The sequence below is a fragment of the Staurois parvus genome, unplaced genomic scaffold (assembly GCF_062004578.1).
Source record: "Staurois parvus isolate SC_StPar_1 unplaced genomic scaffold, SC_StPar_1.0 ptg001281l, whole genome shotgun sequence".
Lineage (NCBI taxonomy): Eukaryota > Metazoa > Chordata > Amphibia > Anura > Ranidae > Staurois > Staurois parvus.
In genome coordinates this window covers 42,501-50,969 of record NW_028319077.1, presented here as the reverse complement: position 1 = coordinate 50,969, position 8,469 = coordinate 42,501, and the positions used below count along the sequence as shown (strand labels likewise).

Genomic DNA, 8,469 nt, shown 5'->3' with positions numbered 1-8,469 from the left:
ATTGCTGTCCAAAAAGAATATTGCAGCACGTTTGAAGTTTGCAAAAGAGCACCTGGATGTTCCACAGCACTACTGGCAAAATATACTGTGGACAGATGAAACCAAGATTGAGTTGTTTGGGAAGAACACACAACACTATGTGTGGAGAAAAAAAGGCACAGTTCACCAACATCAAAACCTCATCCCCACTGTAAAACATGGCGGAGGGAGCATCATGGTTTGGGGCTGCTTTGCTGCCTCAGGGCCTGGACGGATTGTTGTCATTGATGGGAAAATGAATTCCAGAGTTTATCAAGACATTTTGCAGGAAAATGTACGACCATCTGTCCGCCAACTGAAGCTCCGCAGAGGATGGGAGATGCAACAGGACAATGACCCAAAGCATACAAGTAATTCAGCAAAACAATGGCTGCAACAGCACAGAATACGCCTTCTGGAGTGGCCCAGTCAGAGTCCTGACCTCAACCCAATTGAAATGCTGTGGCATGACCTTAAGAGAGCGATTCACACCAGACATCCCAATAATATTGCTACACTGAAACAGTTTTGTGAAGAGGAGTGGTCCAAAATTACTCCAGATTGTTGTGCAGGTCTGATCTGCAACTACAGGAAACGTTTGGTTGAGGTTATTGCTGCCAAAGGAGGGTCAACCAGTTATTAAGTCCAAAGGTTCACATACTTTTTCCTCCCTGCACTGTGAATGTTTACATGTTATTTGCAATTAAACCATGGCAACATCTAATGTTTGTGTAGTATTATGTTCAGCAGACTGTGTTCTTCTATTGTTGTGACTTAGATGACGTTCAGAGCACATTTTATGCCCAATTCATGCAAAACTCCACGTAATCCCAAGGGGTTCACATACTTTTTCTTGCAACTGTATACTGCAAATCCCAGCGCACAGGAAAACCACAAAAATAGATAAACATGAAAAATAAATATACAAACACCCAGGTAGATTGCTGCTGCGCACAGGCAAGTAACACCAATTATAAAAAACAAAAAAACAGCACAAGAACTAACCATTTAGACACTGTGCTGCCCGTTTGAGAACCTGTTGGTTGGAGAAATATGGGAGCACCTTCAGCCACCTTGTCTTTGAACGAGAAAGTGTTTGGACTGTCAACTTCCTACTTGATTGATTGGCCAACAACAAACATGCGGGTTTGAAGATTACACTTCCCTGGCTGTAAACTTGACTTGGGACATTGCCTCACTAAGCAGCAAAACAGGGATACCAGCCCTGGATGTTACACCTTCAGAACCAAGGCAGCTCCCATGTATCTCCATTGACAGGCTGTTTTAGGGAAGGAGCAAAAAAAGGATCTCGAAGGATATCGCTTCTCGGCCTTTTGGCTAAGATCAAGTGTAGTATCTGTTCTTATGAGTGTCCAGTAGGGGTGCTCCACGGTCATTCTAGCTTTGCGGGGATGACTGGTTGTATAGTACCCCTGCTGGTATGATGGGGGCCCTGATGGTTATTACGGGGGGGAACAGAAACCGGGAGCTTTTTGGAGTTGGGACCCGGGAGTAATTCCCCTTTGGAACGACAGAGGGGCCCAGTTCCTCCTGATTTGAGCGGATCTACCTCGTTCTGGCCAGGGGCCGGGAAGGCAGAAAGTCCGCAAACCAGTGCCCCCTGGGTGGTCGCCTCAGGGGTGCTCTTAGTAACACCTGGGTGTGGGACCCCACAGTGTGAAAAGGCACATGGCCACTGTGTTTACCACTTTTTCTGCACAGCGCCCTCAGGACCAGGCCTTCTGGCTAAGTCCGGGGCAATATTTGCTACAGGCCTTAGGGCCTGGTCTGTGCACAATTTGGCACGACCACTTTTTTATTTTCTATTTATTTATTTATTATTCTCCCACGTTTTGTCACTTTTCACCTTATGTGTGTGTTTTTTTTCTCACAGGATGGAGGGTGTGGGTCCTCGGGCCTGCCCTGAAGTCTAGGGGGAGGATGTGTGGCCTTTTGGTTCATTCCTCCCCTGTCCCTAGGGGGTTTTCTCTTCGGGAGAGCCCCCTGGCCAAGTACTGAGTGGCTGGCTTCGGCTGGCCACAAGGAACGGTGGTCCATCAGGCCTTTTGGCTAGGTGGACCAAATGGGAACCTTGTCCCTGTCAGGAGCTTTGTGCCCCGGGGGATCAGGGTAGAGGTCCATCCTCTTTGGGGGAAGGACAAAGCACACCCCTAAGTGCACTTTTTCGTGTGGTGTTTTGCACTTGCACTTTTTTTGTGAACACTTACGGGTTATTCGCACGGATAAAAATGCTGTAAAAAATTGAGGTACGTGTGTGCACTGTAGTTTTGGCTACAAAGAACCTGGACTGCACATTACAAATGACCTGTTTGGTCTTTGAGTCTATACGGTTGCCTTACCAGGTGGTAGGAACAGATCCACACATGCAGATTAGATTACTGTGTATTAGTTGTTAGAAGATGGAAAGAGCTGTTGAAGCCCCACACTGGTTGATAACAAACGTTCCATCTTCTTCGGTGCATCTGAATTGCGCAGCAGTCTTCTCGCCTCTACTTCTCCATACCCTCACGATCCACGCTGCTAGCTCAATGGGTAGTGTAGAAAGCAATTTCCTCATCTGCATGATGGATTGCGGTAGAAATATGACTTTTTTATCTGCAGTTAGAGATGAAATGACCCGCTACCTTGCACACACTGACACAGTGCCTACGTTTGGATCTGCAGGACATTCACATCCAACGCAATTCGGTGTAAGAAGCTTTATTGGAATATTAACAATGATTATTGTGCACAAGGAGTGCAAACAACAGGGGAAGGCCAATTTTGGTAAATATTCATAGTTTTTTGGGAGAATTAAAAAAAAAAATCAGAAAAGTAGCACAGAGATTAACACAACCACAAAAATCCTGTTCTTAAAGTCTGCTTGTGCCCAGACTGTGGGCATTAACCCTTTGGCGCTGGCACCTCCTGGCCCTTTAAGGGTTTCAGAAGTCAGGAGGCGGGGCAGGGTTTTAGGGTCATATGACCGCTGTGATTTGCTGTCACAGCGGTCACATGATCGGGAAAGGTCCTGATCGAAAGAGGAGATCGGGACCTTTCCGTGAGTACCGAACATGTGTGCTAGAAGCGCGCAGGACGTGCGCTCTCAGCACATATGTTTTTCTTAATTGCACGCAAATCTGCTGCAACTCGGCGACAAGACCCAGACACCGAGAGGCTGCACATTTATGTACGGCCGGCATGAAGAAGTTAACCTCCTTAGCGGTGTTCCCAAGTGTAGCTCGTGGTAAAATTTCTATACCAAAAGCGGTAACCCCCCTGAGCTACACTCGGGCTTACCATGCGGCGTTCTCTGGGGGTCCCTGCAGCACTTACCTTGTCCTTCGCTCCAACGATGTGTCCCCTCCAGCGTCCCCGGCCATCTCCTCCGGCCGATGCCGGCATCCGGCTTCTGTGTTCCGGTCCCTGTGACGTCGGGACGTACGGCGGGAAATTTGAATTTTTAAAAAAATTTCATTTTTGCTGTCATTGCTATTTCAATGCATTTCACATACATTTTGTCCCTACTGCTTTGTCCGGCGCCCTGCCTGCATTTTTACTGTTCTTTCTGCCTGGAAACTTAGAAAAGTCCATGGCGTCCAAAAAGCGTCCCTTTACGTCAAAAGCGGTTTTAGAACAGCGATAGTAAATCAGAACCACTTGCAGAATTGAGTGATAATGATTGGTGGGGAAATTCCTCATCAGACACTGAAAACGATTCTGCGACTGAGCTCAGCGATGTGCGAACTTGGCGCTCTATTTCAAATTTCAGTGTTTTTGGTTTGATTATATTATTGAATTAAATGTATTATTATTATATTATTATTTTTTATGATTATTTATTAAATTATAATTTATGATTTCGTGTTTCAAATTTTATCCTCCCCGGGATGTTTACTAGACTCTTGTTCGGACAGATTTCAGTGAGTTATTCCTAAAAATTACAGCCTACAATAAAATACTACATATTTCCATGCAAAAAAATGGTACTGCTTTCAGCACAAAAAATCAGAAAGAATCATACCGCCGAGGAGGTTAAAGAAGAACTTTCAGTAGGGCAGCACAGTGGCTAAATGGTTAGCACTTCCACCTGGCAGTACTAGGGTCATTGGTTCGAATCCCAACCACGGCACCACCTGCCTGGAGTTTGCACATCCTCCCGGTGTCTGTGTGGGTTTCCTCTGGTTACTCTAGCTTTCTCCCACACTCCAAAGACATGCTGGGAGGTGAATTGGCTCCTGTCTAAATTGTCCCTAGTATGTGTATGTATGAATGTGAGTTAGGGACCTTAGATTGTACACCCCTTGAGGGTTAGGGACTGATGTGAATGTACAATATATATGTAAAGCGCCATGTGACAAATGATGGTGCTATATAAGTACCTGTAATAAATTAAAAATTTTTATACATTGTTCAGCCCCTTCCCCCCCATAGGATAGAGTCATTTTGGATTTTCTAGTCATGAAGTGGGCAGCACAGTGGCTTAGTGGTTAGCACATCTGCCTTGCAGTAAATGGGTCATGGGTTCAATTCCTGACCATGGTGCCTCCTGCATGGAGTTTGCATGTTCTCCCTGTGCTTGCGTGGGTTTCCTCCAGGTGCTCTGGTTTCCTCCCACACTCCAAAGACATTCTGGTAGGTTAATTAGATCCTGTCTAAATTGGCCCTAATATATGAATGTAGGGACCTTAGATTGTACACCCCTTGAGGGTTAGGGACCTTAGATTGTACGCCCCTTGAGGGTTAGGGACCTTAGATTGTACACTCCTTGGGGGTTAGGGACCTTAGATTGTACACTCCTTGGGGGTTAGGGACTGATGTGAATGTACAATATATATGTGTAAAGCATTGACAGCACTATATAAGTACCATAAATAAATAATGAAGTCTGACCTGCCTCCTCTCTCCATGTGTAAAATCCAACAACAGCTTGGAAAGAGATGAATCCATCATAACTGCAGCTTGTCATGGTGCAAAGTACTTTCCTAAGGCAAGCTGGACACAGGAGGCTGACACCTGTGACCCCCACCCTCCTCCCGAGTTCTTCTTGTCTCGGAAAAATGCTCTGAGCTAAGACAAACAGCAGTTACAATAGATCTGTCCCCTTCCAGTCAGTTGCCACTCAGCGAGGGGCAGGTCAGTAATGGAGCATTTAAGGCGTAAGTGTGGCTAAAAATTAGCACAGGGGATGTAACTTGCAGTCAGTAGGATGTGTCTCTTGTTTTAGTTGAAATCTTCCTCTGTGCCCGAGCACAGGTTCACTTTAATGTGAAAGGTGTTTTCTATGTGGTCTATTGACTATACAGTACATGTAAAAACCCTTTTCCTTTCAGGCAGTTGGTATTCTGTCCATCAGTGCTGTATTACTACTTTAGAGGTCATTCACACAAGATATGTGTTTGGGTGTACATGCAGCTTTTTAGATACATTTTACACCACAAAGGCTGCTGTTTAGTTGGTTTAATGGGAAAATCCAGCACTCCATATTGCAAATGCTTGTACTGAAACCCTTACTAGCATGTCTTCAACTCTTCCAACTAGGGATGCACCGAAATTTCGGTGGCCGAAACATTTCGGCCGAAAACACCCCTTTCGGCCGTCGGCCGATATGAAAATAAGCACCGGTACAGGTGCCGAAAAAACCCCGCCCCTCGCCGCTACCTGCCCGCCACTGCCAACACCAGCCGCCGCTTGGTAGTTCTCAGCCTTACCTGAGAAACCATCGAACGATCTTGGTGCTGGGCATAGAGATGAGTGAAGGGAACATGGCCTCCACTCATCTCTATGCCCTTCGAGGACCAGAGCGATGTCACTTCCGGTTGCGGGCTTTTTTTTTTTTAAAGCACTAGATCAATGCTTTTTTTGATCTAATGCTTTACATTGCAGAGGAGAGATGTGGGGTCCTATACATCCCTATCACAAAAACTGTAGTTGTTGACTTTTAAAATACAGCCACTTACCTGTCCCTCAGTCCAGCGGTGTCCTCATCACGGTTGGTTTCACCAGCCGTCTTCTCTACCCCGGCGCCGACATCTTCAGTGTGGGCACCTGGTTGTGACAGCTTGTGGCTTCACAGCCGGGTGCCCAGTGTGCATGCGGGAGAAGCACTGCGCTTTGTGAATGTCCCCGTAGTCTTCTGGGATCTGTCACATGTCCCAGAAGACTACAGGGAGGGAGGGGAGGAGGACAACGTCCGCTTCCGATCACCTAGGCGATCGCAGCGGAAGTGGGAGCGGGTACCTATCAAATTTGGGTAACCGCTCCCCAAAGTTGCCAATTCTTAATTGGGACGGGACACAAAGGCTTAAAGCGGTACTTCTCCTTTTGGGTGGCGCTCCGCTTTAAATAGACAGTTTATTAGCTAAAAATACAATCTCTGACGCCTTTTGCAAATGCAAGCTTCTTGTTCAAATAAATGAACGTGACAGATTCCTGAAATTCAGAACCGATTGTTGTGACTTCAGAACTTCAGCGCTGAGGCTTAGTGGCAATAAAAAGCAACTTAGCGGAGATTGTGGAATAATCTCCATTAAACATAAGCCGCACCATCTTTCTAGAAGACAGGCCTCAAGTAATAAGAGCTTTTATTTTAAGGCTGGCTGAAAATGATGCCCAACAAATTAGAACTGACCTTTTTTATTGCTTGAACTGTTATTTATTTGAACAAAAACTTGAAGAAAACAAAACAAAACAAAACATTACTACATTGTGATGATCTCCTAGGCACCAACACAGATCTTTGCTGAAGTCCTCCTTCAATTTACTGTCATGCAACAAGTCATAAAATCAATACTCCTTGGAGCAGTTGTGTGTATTAAGCCGTTCAGCTCATCATATACACCCTGAAGTGTACGCAATCTTTTCCAAACATTGTACCTAATAAAAGATTGACTTGTACTAGGACTAACTGTAATGAGGATAATAATAATCACATATCAATATCACTTTTTCTTTGTAGCACTCCTCCTCTTGGAGTGATGTGGAATAACCCTCCCAAGTAGTGTCAGGCCATCGTTTTCATCTCAGGGTCTGGTTCTTGGTTTTTGATGGGGAGAAAAATAAGTTGGGCGCCAGCCACTTCAGTCTTTTTCCCTTTATTGCTGAACTCAGTTCTAGAAGAGGGTTTAGGGGTTAATTTCGTTGGTAATTTGTGGGCAGCTAATAGTATCTCAACAGATCTATGACTCTGTGAGAGAAGTCACAGTCCTCCTTAGGTTGTAATGGATCTCACACTAATGAATCTGGCCTTTGACTCTCTGATAGCAGTCAATGATACAAAGATCTGTGGGCAATTAATCTTTTCTACAATGTCCAACAGCAGCTTCAATGCAGATGCTCTGAAACGCTCTTCAGCAAGAATATTTCTTACAGATGCACCTTCCAGGCAGCCATCCTTTTGCCCAACTTCCTCCAGATATACATTCTGGCCATGTTCCTCCAGCAGATGCCCCCAACTGAGGCAAGACTCAAAAAAAGTACACTTTAGGCAAAAGCCCAGGCAGCAGACTCTGGAAAGGTTCTGCAGACATCTATCTTTTCCTCAAAATGGGTTGATTGGGTCAGGAAAAGTTGCAGTTGACTACTGCAACTCCCTCCTCACCGGCCTACCCCAGTGCAAACTCACCCCGCTTCAGACCATCCTGAACTCAGCTGCCAGACTCATCCACCTCACCAGCCGCTCCACCTCTGCCACCCCCCTCTGCCTCTCCCTCCACTGGCTCCCCATTGCCCAACGCATTAAATTCAAACTGCTCACTCTGACCTATAAAGCCATTCACAACACTGCCCCTAACTACCTCACCGACCTGATTCCCAGATACCACCCTACCCGTACCCTTCGCTCTTCACAGGACCTCCTTCTATCTTGCTCCCTGGTCTCCTCCTCCCACGCACGACTGCAAGACTTCTCCAGGTCCTCCCCCATCCTCTGGAACTCACTACCCCAACCCATCAGACTGTCACCTTCCCTCCTCACCTTCAGGCGCTCCCTGAAAACCCACCTCTTCAGGGAAGCCTACCCCACCCTCACCTAACAGCCGCTGCCCTTCCCTCCTCCTTCCACTCCATCCCCCACAGCCATTTCCTCCTGTACCTCTACCCCCTCCCTCCTAGATTGTAAGCTCGAAAGAGTAGGGCCCTCTTACCCCTTGTGTGCTGTTTGATGTTACTGTACTGTTTCATGTATTGTCCCCCCTCTATTGTACAGCGCTGAGCAAACCCTTTAGCGCTATATAAACTCGATAAATAAATAAATAAATAAATAAATAAGGAAAATATGCATAACTCAATGATTGTCATTTCCATACTGACTACTGGAAAAGTAACAGGCAGAAACAATCAACACACTGAGCTTACGAGAACCAGAACAGTTCAGAAAAATGTAAACAGAGCTCAGCCTGGCTGCACACACACTAAGTTCCATTAAGGAGACTCCAGCTCGGGGCAGATCCC

General features: G+C 46.0%; 1 pseudogene; it reads left to right on the top strand.

Moving 5' to 3' along the window:
* Positions 1-1,336: 1,336 nt before the first annotated feature.
* On the top strand, positions 1,337-1,454 carry LOC149437633 (U2 spliceosomal RNA; annotated as a pseudogene).
* Positions 1,455-8,469: the final 7,015 nt, after the last annotated feature.